Source organism: Eumetopias jubatus, unplaced genomic scaffold (genome assembly GCF_037043125.1).
Source record: "Eumetopias jubatus isolate StellerSeaLion01/CBP00866 unplaced genomic scaffold, mEumJub1_p1.0 scaffold_13, whole genome shotgun sequence".
Taxonomy (NCBI): domain Eukaryota; kingdom Metazoa; phylum Chordata; class Mammalia; order Carnivora; family Otariidae; genus Eumetopias; species Eumetopias jubatus.
Window position 1 is genome coordinate 95,072,823 of NW_028274819.1, and position 12,590 is coordinate 95,085,412.

The 12,590-nt window shown below is 46.2% G+C and overlaps 1 pseudogene; it reads right to left on the minus strand.

Moving 5' to 3' along the window:
• Nucleotides 1–9,899: 9,899 nt before the first annotated feature.
• LOC114226083 (heterogeneous nuclear ribonucleoprotein K pseudogene) lies at nucleotides 9,900–11,663 on the minus strand (annotated as a pseudogene).
• Between the last annotated feature and the right edge of the window lie 927 nt (nucleotides 11,664–12,590).

The following is a 12,590-nucleotide window of genomic DNA, read 5'->3' on the forward strand; positions in this document are numbered from 1 at the left end:
CTGTCAGCCTCTCTGCAAAGGAAGCTTAGGCAGGGCATCAAGAAGCTGGAAGTCATGTAGAAACACCACCATCAGTGTCTCCTTGAATGGGTCACTTAGCCTTTCCTGGACTTTGGTGTCCTCACCTATAAATGAAGAGATTATTGAACTCCATGGACTCAAACACAAATCCCTCAGAAGCTCGGGGGATAATGTCAATCTATGAAGAGGCTGAAGAGTGGTTTAAGACACAGGAAGTTGGGTTGACTAAAGTAGAATTGGAAAGTGCACACTCTGCTGAAAGGCATTCGAATGTAAACTTTTAAAAACATTGAGTAGACCAAACAAGATACATCTGGGCATTGAATGTGTCCATAACGCTGCCAGTTTGTATCTCATGGACTAGAGAATCTTTATCACTATGGTTTCTCCTAGGCCTGAGGTTCTGTAAATACTCAGTAATTTGCTTATGCTCTTCTATCTGCTTGGAATTATTAGCCATTACTATCATTCCCCATCATCTCTGCATGTCTAAACCCTAATTCCTTCTTATAAAACCCTCTCAAATGCCACCTACTACAGGAAGTTTCCCTCGATTTTTCTCTCTAAATTGGAAAACATTTTCTCTCCGCCTTGAGTTCTTCTAGCATTCTAACCTTCTTCATGGCTCTTTTTGCCTTTTTTTTTTTTTTAAAAGAGAGAGAGAGCACTCCTTGTGAGCAGAATCCATGTCTTACTGAGTTTTGTATCTCTACCATCTGAAAAATCAGCTAACAAATATTTACTGAGGGCCTACTCTGTGCTAGACACGGTTTTAGATGCTACTTTTAGCATATAGTAGTAGGGACTCGATAGATGCTTGCTAAATGAATGGTATTAAATGGCCAACCAGAATAATGAAAAGAAAAAGGCAGATAATACCAAGTGTTAAGGAAGGTGTAGAGCAATCCTCATGCTCTGCTGGCCCCGGTAGCCTTTGCTCTCTACTGTTTTCCCATCATTATCTCATGTGGCATGGCAAGAGGGATTTTGCAGATGTAACTAAGGTTACTGACCAGTAGACCTTAAGGTAGGGAGGTTATCTGAGTGGGTCCAATTTAATCATATGAGTCCTATTGATTGATTGATTGATTGATATTTTTTAGAGAGAGAGAGAGAGAGCACAAGTGGGGGAGAGGGGCAAAGGAAGAGGGGAGACAGAATCTTTTATTTTTTACTTTTATTTTATTATGTTATGTTAATCACCATACATTACATCGTTAGTTTTTGATATAGTGTTCCATGATTCACTGTTTGCGTATAACACCCAGTGCTCCATGCAGAACGTGCCCTCTTCAATACTCACCAGGCTAACCCATCCCCCCACCCCTCCCCTCTAGAACCCTCAGTTTGTTTCTCAGAGTCCATAGTCTCTCATGGTTCAAGACAGAGAATCTTAAGCAGGCTCCATGCCCAGCGCAGAGCCCGACAAGGGCTCAATCTCACAACCCTGAGATCATGGCATGAGCTGAAATCAAGAGTCAGACACTCAACTGACCGAGCCACTCAGGGGCCCCAATCATATGAGTCTAGAGAGGTTTTTTTGGCTGGGGGCAGAAGAGGGCATCAGACAGATTCAAAGCATGAGAAGGACTGATTCACTATTATAACTTAGCTGGGCTTACAAGTGGCCTCTAGAAACTGGGAGCCACCCTCAGCTGACAGCCAGCAAGCAAATGGGGAGCTCAGCCCTAGAGGAATGCAAGAAGCAATTCTGCCAACAACCTGAATGAGTTTGGAAGCAGATTCTTTCCCAGAGCTTCCAGAGAAGAGCCCAGACCTGCTGGCACCTTGATTTGGGCTTTGTAAGACCTTAAGCAGAGAACCCAATTGAGCCTGCCTAAACTTTTGGTTACAGAACTGGGAGATAATAAATGGGGGCTGTTTTAAGCTACTAAGTTTGTGGTTGTTTGTTGAGCAGCGATAAAAAACGACTTTAGACATTCAAGAAGCACTGTGGAGAGGAATGAAGACCTCCAGGTAGAAGCCAGTACCAGCTGCCAACCACAGCCCCGGCCGAGCCTTCAGATGAGGCAGCCCTGGTCAACATCCCGACTGCCGCCTCACAAGGGATCCTGAGCCCAAACCACCCAACCAAGCTGCTCCTGCATTCCTGCCTCACACAAACCATGAGAGAAAAGAAATGATTTTCAGTGTTGTAAGCCACTAAGTTTCAGGGTAGTTGATTATGTCACAATATATCACTAATAGATCACTGTATTATCACTCAGTAAATGACCAGGGTCTTAAAGGCTACCCTAGGGCATTAGAACCAAGCAGGGACATCCCAGACCCCGCTAATCTCTAGCATCCCAGACTGCAGACCATACGGGCAGCCCCACACGCCCCAAGGCAGCTCCTCTGGGTCTCTTGTCCAACTCCTCTGCCCTCCTCCAGCCCCATCTTGGATTCTCAGGGTCTGTAATTCCCCGAGCTGCTCTGGTGAACATGCTTAAGAGGAAACTAAGCCTCCTTAGGAGGAAGATGAGAGAAAAATGTGTTTTTTTAAATGGGAAGAAACAGATCTACTTCACAAGAGTATTGTTAATTAAATGATAATGGTATGAAAACAAGATAAGATATAGTCATTAAAAAGATATCTAAAAAAAGCTCTTTCTATAGAGATGTGGAACACTGGCCAGAACAACAGTAACAGACAACATCTATTTTTAAATAGAAAGAGCAAGGTTCAGAACAATGAGTACATTTAACTATTACTCAGTTACAAAAAAGGTATTTATAAATATCTACTGTATAGGCGTAGCATATCTCTGGTAAAAGATCCCCTTTTGGGAAGAAAACTGGCTGACTGGGGGCAAGGGTGGAAGGGAGATCTCATTCTTTTCACTGACCTCTTTTGTACCTTTTGAATCCATGTACATGTATTATCCATTAAAAATAAATTCCTTTCTTGGAAAGAGATAGTAGGCACTCACTGACAATTTCCTGCTTCCCCGCTCCCTTCCCTTAACACACTCACACACGACGAGAACCCTCTGCCCCCACACACCTTCCTTCCACATGCACACTTTGAACAGTAAACACACAGCCAAAGGTTCTCCCTTACCACCCCGGAGCCCAAGCACACACACAAAGGCAGCCACGAATCTTTGTGCGCCATGCACACACTCAGCAAGCGTGCGGTCCTGTGCATGGTATGTGTGCCATGCATATACGCATGTGCATCTGTGTATATATGTAACTGTGTGTATATGCATATGTTATACATGTTTTGACCTGACTCCTTTATTCTCTACCCTTACCAATGCCTGCTTCCTATGTGTGTACACCTGGATGATGCCCCAATTACAAGGCAAAAATAGGTTAAAAGTATCCTATTCAAAAGCCTTAAAGGGGCCTAATTGTAGGTGACTGTAAAACTCTAATTAGGGGAGGCCTCATTATCCGCAATGGAAGGAGGAGGTGGATGGGACCCTAATGACAAAGGCAGCCTCCTCAGACAGGAGCGAGGGGCTTAATTGCCCTTTGACAAAACTGGAATGGGGGAAACAGGGAGGAGGAGAGGCCACTCATCCAAGGAAGGGAGTCCCGCAGGCCAGGCCTCTCCCTTATGCTCTCCCAGCATCTGCCTGGAGGCCATTTGCGTGAAAGCAATCACTTACCTTCCGCGGAGGAGGCTGGCCGATGAGTAGCAGGAACTTGTGACCCCGCCCCTTGCTCCGCAGGAATCCCGCGTCCTTGGTCCCCTCCATCCCACGGATGGAAATCCATTCTCTGCGGGCAGCAAGCCTGGCTATGGGCGGGGCACGCGTTCTCATTCTGGCTTGGCCACTCACTAGCCCTGTGACCTTTGCGAGTCACTTACACTGACCAAACCCCTCTCCTCAACTACAGAAGGGACGGGTAAGACCCGTTTCCCGGAGCTGTGAACAAGCACAGAATGGTAACTGAGAAAGTGCGTTGCAAAGTGCACGTCGCTCCCTAATTCTTACCCGTTGTGGACCGGGTCACAAGCTCCTGGAGGGCAGGAGTGATGTCTTAGTCACCTGTGCGCTCAGTCTCCTGCTACCTGGATCTGATAAGAGTGGAGATGAAGAACATCGTCGTGGTAGGTGAAGTGGAAGGCCAGAACGAGGAGATTCTCTCAGCCTTGGTGTGAACAAATGGACAAAACCTTCAGCAGTGGGGTGAAGCTGTGGTGCTTCTTCCATGAATTCTAATATTTATTGGGCATTTCCGGTGTGGCAGCACAATCCTAAACAGTTTACATGTATTCACTTACTGGATCCTCACGATGTCCGTAAGAGGGAGTACATAATCAACATCATCCTCATTTTGAAGAGGAGGAAATCAAGTCTCAGCTTTGGAGACTTCCCCAAAGCTACGCTGCTCCTAAGTGAGGAAGAAGGTTTTGAACCAAAGTAGTTTGCCTCTCAGCCCACAATCTTAACCATGTGGAGTTTAGGCACCAGCAAGCTGGTGGTGAATGACATTTGGGGCTTGTGGCCTTTTTGATGCTCTTGAATTATAGTTAACATTTCTCAAGTGCTTGTAATAGCCTGGTATGAATTTTTACATGTTATCTCCTTCAATCCTTAAAATAACCTTATAAAATAAGGCCTCCTGTTTCTTTTTCCCATTTTACAGGTTAAGAAACTGGGGCCCAGAGAAGTAAAATACATTCCCCAAGGTCAAAGTAACAGATGACTGTAGGTTTTTTTTTTTAAGATTTTATTTATATATTTGAGGGGGGGGGAGCACAAGCAGGGGGAGGGGCAGAGGGAGAGGGAGAAGCAGAGAGCCAGACGTGGGGCTCGATCCCAGGACCCTGGGATCATGACCTGAGCCAAAGGCAGATGCTTAATCGACTGAGCCACGCAGGTGCACACACCCTCCCCACCCCCCCTTTTTAAAAAGATTTTATTTATTCAAGAGAGTGAGATGACTGTAGGGTTAACACTGAAAGCTCCTTAGTCTGACTCAGAGCCCACATCCTGAACAACATAATATTTTGCAGTTACTTTTTGTAGAGAGCTGCTCCTGTTATTGAACCTGTAGGACTGGTCTGTATGGTCCAGCTAGTCTGGTTCTGCAAGAAGAGAGAGGTCTGTGCTGCGGGGTGGTGGGAGGGAGAACCGCCATGGAGGTAGAGAAGACATTGGGCTAGTCAATGACGATGGGACAATGACAGTCGTATCTTCCAGAAGCAAGATATTTTGCTAGTTGCTTTGAGGTGAAAGCTGTTCTGGGTCTTCAAAGAGTTTGTGGCCTCCAGGTGGCACAAAACTAACCCTCCAATGACTATGCTATGAAGATTACATTTTTTTAAAAGATTTTATTTATTTATTTGACAGAGAAAGACACAGTGTGAGAAGGAACACAAGCAGGGGGAGTGGGAGAGGGAGAAGCAGGCTCCCCACTGAGCAGGGACCCCGATGTGGGGCTCGATCCCAGGACCCTGGGATCATGACCCGAGCTGAAGGCAGATGCCCAACGACTGAGCCACCCAGGCGCCCCTGTTTGTTTTGTTTTTCAGTAGGCTCCTCGCCCAGCACAGAGCCTAATGCAGGGCTTGAACTCACGACCCTGAGACCAAGACCTGAGCTGAGATCAAGAGTCGGGTGCTTGACCAGCTGAGCCACCCAGGTGCTCCTGAAGCTTACATGTCGAAGAGAGGTGCAGGGAGTTTTGGCATTCATCACGGGGAGACACGCATATGAGGGATGGAATCTGAAAAAGTGTCATGGATAAGGAGCCAAGGATCTCAAAGGGAAGAGAGGGTATCAGCAAACGAAGATAAATGAGAAGGGCTTTCAGAGGACTATGGTTGTGAGGCCTATACCTTTCCTTTTGGCAATGGCCCCACATTTGAAAGATTTTGCCCATCAAAGTGGATTCATTAAGTAATACATTTTGCTATTTACAATTAAAGACAGCAAAACTGTTGATTAAGGTTCCTGATCATCGCACACGTTTATTCGCCAAACAGTATTTAGCACCTTCTTTGTGTGAAGTGCTGTGCTTGGTACTTGGAATATGCTCATAGTACATCGATAGAGAAGATAACGGCCCTTCCTTCAGGGAACTCTCTGAGTCTGATGGTTGAAACCAGCGAAACTTGACATTTGTGTCCCACGTTATGTCGGGTAGAAAAATGTACATCTGTTATTAGGCCTTTTGAAATATTTGAAAGGAAAAACCATTATCATTTATTGAGAGACGACTGTGTGCTCAGCATGCTGTGGGCACCTTACGTACACTTGGTTTTATTGGTTTGGGTGTCCCCTCCACCCTCCCTAGAAGGCAAGCTCCATGTTTTGTTCATCACTGTGTCTCCAGTGCCTACAATCATGCCTGCCATATGTGCGTGTTCAACAAACACTAGATGAATGGACCAAGTGAATTAACTCGAATCTCTTAACAACCTGCAAGGTGGTTGGCATTCTTTTTCTCTTCCTGATAAGGAATCTAAGACTCAGAGAGACTAAATTCCTCAAGTTCCTGCAACTGTCAATGACAGGGCAGGGATTTACATCAGATCTGTTTGACTTTGAAGGTGATTCTTTTGTCCCATCCTTCCTCCAGGAATGCAGAGATGCCTAAAGCCAGGGGACAGTCGGTTGGACAGCTCTGGGATAAGATACGAATATGCAAAAGTCTGTTTGAGCCGGGGGAGTGGTCCACATGAGGGTCAGCGGGAAGCAAGGAAGGGGGCTCTATGGCTGTGTTCCCATGGCCAGTGTGGAAGGCCCAGAGGGCTGAGCTGAGGATTTGACTGGATCTGGAAGGCCTGGTGTAATGCAGAGTTTCCACTTGATTGGAATTGTATTTTGGAAAGATGAACAGGATGTAAGGGTGGTTTGGCTTTTAGAAAGATGGGAGATGAGAAGTGTCATTAATTTGTTAACTGGGGGAGAGGTAACCAGTAATAGAATGGAGGCAGTGACAAGAATGGACAAGAGGGATGATGTCAGAGTAGACTCAACTGTCCCAAGTGAGGGAGCCAAGATAAAGCTCAGAGATCAATTTGCAGCCCCCAGTGGGTGAGGCAGCTAGCGTGGATGGCTTTCTCACTCTTCCTAGAGTTCTCTCCAGGTGGGTAGTGTCCTCTGTTATAGGACCACAGCTCTATGCCAGTCATCTTGGCAGAGCCTGTGGCTAGTCAATTCCTTAGCACATGTTTGTGGAGCACTTAGTATAATATGCACATGGCATCAACGACAGTGCTTTCTCTGTACTTTGGGATTAATAGGTCAATAGAATACCTTAAGGCTGTACTGTGTTAGGATTTGGAGACACAAGGAGAACAGATATTTAGGAGTCTATCAGGCTTCCTTGTTCCAACTGTATGTAACCCCTGCCTGAGGATTCGATGGGTTAATACAGGTTAAGCAAATAGAACAGTGCCTGACATGTATGTAGTAAGTGATTGGTGTTTGCTAATTGGTGATTGGTGTTGTCTTATATATAAGACAGGGCACTCCCCTCAAGGTCACTGTCATGTAGTTGGGTTCATCCAGTCCATCAAGACACTGCAACAGAAGACATATAGGCAAGGCACAGAAGGAGTTCTAAAGGGGCATGATTTATATGGCTACTTGTCTGTTGTTCAACCCCGCCCCTCCCACTGACAGCCAAGCTTCTCATAGTCTCTGAGGCTAGGGTTTCATCCCCATACTTCACTCTAAACTCCCTGGTGACAAAATGACTTATCAACTCTACCCAAGCCTCTGGGACCCTAGGAATTCCCAAGAGTGTGCAAGACTCAGAGCCTCCATTTTGGAGGCGACCTTTATCCCTTGCCAGCTCAGCAGACCTGCCAGGAATTAAATCTTTGCCTGGGACAAATGAGATTAGGTTCCCTTTGGAGAGAGAAAAAAGGACAATCTTCACCCCTCCCTGGACACAGACATTCATTTGCCTGATCCCCTGCAAAGCAGATGAGCCTCTGAGACGCCCTCTTTCTTGTTCACTTAGGGGTGAAAAATTATCAGCAAGAAACCAATTAGCATCCTCTATGAGTGCGTCCCAAGCCTTCTGGAGTCCATTCTTTTACTCTGTCCTCTACACATAAGCAGCATCTGCTTTGGGGGGTCTTGTCCTAATTGAGTGAACCTGTGCTGTTATCATTTGTTAATTGTAGCCCCAAGGGGGGGGGAAGAAGGAGGAGGCGACGAGGAGGAGGGGACAGGGCTCTGTCCTTCCTTTGTCCCCAGCCTAGAAGGCTGCAATCAAGAGAGGGTGATGGGGCCGAGGGGTCAGAGGTCAGCCACGGAGGCTCTACCTGCTAGACACCTAGGTGGCTGGTTGACATTCAGTGAAGGATAATAAAAAGAATCTTTCTTGAGCACTTATTATGCACCAGGCACGATTGTAAAGGCTTTATATGGATCAACCGATTTAATCGTTGCAACTCTCTAAGTTAGGTGTTCTCATTAGTTCCCACTTGACATTGAGGAAAATGGAGGCGCTAGGAGATTAAATACCTGCCCTCGCAATACAACTAGATCGGAGAGAAATCAAGATTGGGGCCTTGACATTCCTGCTGCAGCATCTGCGCTCCCCGGCCACCTCCGCTGGCCCGCGGGGGGACCCCGAGAGCCCGGCCGTCCGCTGCCACGGTGGAGCAGAGAGCCTCCAGCCCAGCAGCTGCTGAGCCATCGCCAAGCCTCAGTGTTGGCGATCCCCTAGTCAGCTATCTGCTGGGAGAGCCCGGATGCTCAGCAGGTAGGGGGCGGGCCCGGAGCGCCGAGCGCTGACCAGGCTGCTAGGGAGGTGCAGAGGCAAGAGGAGCATCTCCGGGCTCCTGGGGAAGCAGGATGCACAGGCTGGGAGAAGCAAAGGCAAGTCACTATCTGCTCTGAGGGACAAACGGCTTGAGACCCAAAGTCCAAACTCCGGAGTAAAAGCACGCAGGCCGCGCACTCTGCGGCTTCTGGCAACCTCCCCGTCCCCGGGTGCTGCCGGAGACTGAGAAGAAGAACTTGTTTCCCTGTGACCCAGCTTCTTCTCACGTCAACCCTACTTCAACCCTACCGGCAGAGCCCAACACCCCTCTTCCCTGCTTGGGTACGAATCCGAACGTCAGATGCCAGGCCTTCTGTTTCTGAGAGCACAGGGCTGCACGTTCAAATGTCCACATGGGCCGCGCAGGTCACACACACAACTAACAGAGGTAAAATCCAGTCGTGAGCGAGGCAGCCTGCCTCAGCCTGAGGAGCGCACATTTGGCCTAAAGCCTTTCCGGGTTAAGACAGTTAAAAAAAAAAAAAAAGCGTTGTGCAGAGCAGGCAAACCCTTCTGGGTCCATCACTGCAGGCTCTTAGCTCCCATGGGGAAGGAGCGATGGGAGTGGACCCCGAATTTCTCCTCTCCTGTGAGTTTCTGTGTAGTAAGGAAGCAGCAGAACGGCGCATGCGCACTGTAAGGCACGCACAGATGCTGAAGCCAAGGGCGTGGTCTTGACCCCAGCTCTACTATTTACTGTCTCTGTGACTCTGGACAAGTTATATGCCTCCTTCTGCCTCGGTTTCTTCATCTGTAAGATGGGGAGAATGGTAAGTACCGCTTCATGAGCGCTACCGTATGAACTAAATGAGTTACATGTAAAGTGCTTAGAACACTGTCTGGTATATACATTTAGTGCCAGGTAAGTGTTAGCAATTCTTTCTACAGTACACGTTTCACACGTTCTGGATGCTGCGCACATTTAGTGATAATCTATAGTTCTTTTTTTTTTTTTTAGGTTCACTAAATTTATTTTAAAAATCATGAAACGTTTCTTACAAAAGAGCATTACATTCTGCACACTGCTCTGAATAGATGCCAGGGACAAATGGACTATTGTTACTTTTCCTCCCTGTCCCCCCCCCCCCAAATGTTACAGTGACCACAAAGCAAAGTGTTCACAATAATTACATGGGGGGAATTTTTTCTTTTAAACTACCAACAATGAACAAAAATTAAAATTCACTCACTCTGCTGCTGTTTCAAAATTTCAATGTTAGTTTTTGCACGCCCTTCCCCCCCCACCCTGTTTGTAAGGAACTAAAACATTACATCTGGTGAACAGCAAAGATTTCACTACACCTCAAATGCAGAACACCTATGAAGCAGAGGAATGTTGGCTTTTTAAACAGAAGCAGATAAAAAAAAAAAAAAGATGCAGGACTCCTTCAGTTCTTCACTAGTCTTAGAAAAACTTTCCAGAATACTGCTTCACACTGTTCTGCAGCAAATACTGTGCATTCTGTATCTGGTCCTGTGTTCCTGTAATGGTAATGATCCGATCTTCAGACCCTTCTAGAGGCTCGTCAATTTTGATCGAAGCTCCTGACTCATGACGGATTTGTTTAATCCGCTGACCACCTTTGCCAATAATAGATCCAGCCAAATCTTTGGGAATAGTTACTCGTGTAGTAATAATAGGTCCACCAAGATCACCATATGAGCCACGACCCCCTGCATAGGAATAATCATATCCGGAGCCACCCTGTGGTTCATAAGCCATCTGCCATTCTGATGGGCTCCATGTATCTATTGCAGAGTCCCAAGTTTCATCAGCACTGAAACCAACCATGCCATCATAGCGGTCTCCAGGTCTTCCTCTTCTGTCATAGGCCATTAGATCTCCTCCTCTAGGTGGTGGTGGTGGAGGAAGAGGAAGATTCCAAGCTCTGCTACCACCCCGGCCACCTCGTCCAGGAGGAGGTGGAGGAGGTCCCCGACGAGGGCTCATATCATCATAATCTCTTCTAGATGGAGGCATAGGACGCCCACCCCGACCAGGAGGCATTCTGTTAAAGCCACCTCTTCCCCGCATGGGAAATCCCACAGGACGTCCACGGCAGTCATCAAACATCATTGTAAAACCACCATAATCGTAGGTTTCATCATAAAAATTGGGATCATAAGGCTGTGCACGTCCTTTGATGGGAGACTCTGATATAAGATCAAGGATGATCTTGATGCACTCTACAACCCTATCAAGTTTTCCTCCAATAAGAACGACTCTGTCAGTGGAATGAGGACAGCATTCCTGGAAAAGCTTGATTGTTGTCTGTGTGTTCTCTCGAAGTTCTTTGATTTTAGCACCTTTGACCCCAATAATTCCTCCTGCCAGACTCTGATGAATGAACAGTCTCAACTCGCAGTCAGAGTCACTTCCTTTATAGTGTTGGTAATTTAAGCATTCCACAGCATCAGATTTGAGCGGGAGCTGGCTGGTTGCTGTGGGTGATGGCAACTGCAGGCCCTCTTCCAAGGTAGGGATGATTTTCTTCAGAATTTCTCCAATTGTTTCAATATCAGCACTGATACTCAATATGCGCTCAGGGCCACTGCTGTCTGGGACTGAAACACTGGCATTGTAGTCTGTACGGAGAGCCTTAATATTCTTGCCTCCTTTTCCAATCACTGCCCCAGCATTCTTGCTCTGAAGCAAAATGCGTACTTCAACCATCTCATCAGTGTTTCTAGATCTTTTAAAAGCTTGTTCCTCTTCCATATCTTCTGCAGGGCATTTACCAAATTCACCATTGGTTTCGGTGTTGGGGAAGGTTTCCTCTGGCTGTTCAGTTTCCATTTTCTTGTATTAAATGGATACACCAATCTATAGGCCGCAAGAAAGAGGGACATAGGCAAGACGTCGAGGTTGCTGCAGCAGAGAAACAGAGGATAATGGCGTCTGCCTAATCTACAGCTCTTTATGCAGAGTGACAGAAAGAAGGTAATCAAGAGTTGGATTTGTGGCAATATCTCTAGCTTCCTGGTTTCCTAGAGTCCACTGTTATATCTCTACTTATAATCAATAGTAACAAATAATTGGTAATGCTGTGAGTATTATTTGTTATATAATACCATATATTAATAATAATAAAATAAATTAAAAGCAAGCGTGGTAATACATTACACATAGTACTTTCCGTGAGTTGGGCAGCATACTAAATGTTTTCTGTATGTGTTGCCTCAATCTTCACACTAATCCTACGTGACAAGAGTTATTACTACCTCCATTTCACAGATGAAGTTACTGAGGTTTTGAGAAGTTCAATAATTTGCCCAGTTTTTAAAAAGCACCCCCAAAATGTGCTGCCTAAGATTCAATATAATCCTATGCCAATGTCTGTGAATCTTAGGAACAAGAAGTGCTGGGGATAAGGACCATGCTCTAAAAGGAAACTTGTCTGGTGATTGTTTCCAGGTAATGACCTGTTTGCCTAGGGAGACACCTGTTTAGAACAAAAGGTAGCAGAGAAACTTAAGGCTAAGAATGGGCATTTTATTTTAATTTACATTATTTTTTAAAAAAGATTTATTTATTAATGTGAGAGAGGAAGCGAGAGGAGGAGCAGAGGGAGAGGGAGAGAAAGAATCCTAAGCAGACTCCCCGCTGAGTGTGGAGACTGCCGTAGGGCTTGATCTCATGACCCCGAGATCAAGACCTGAGCCAAAACCAAGAGCCGGACACTTAACCGACTGTGCCACCCAAGTGCCCTGAGAATGTACATTTTATTTATTTTATTTTTTTTAACATTTTATTATTAATTTTGACAGAGAGACACAGCGAGAGAGGGAACACAAGCAGGGGGAGTGGGAGAGGGAGAAGCAGG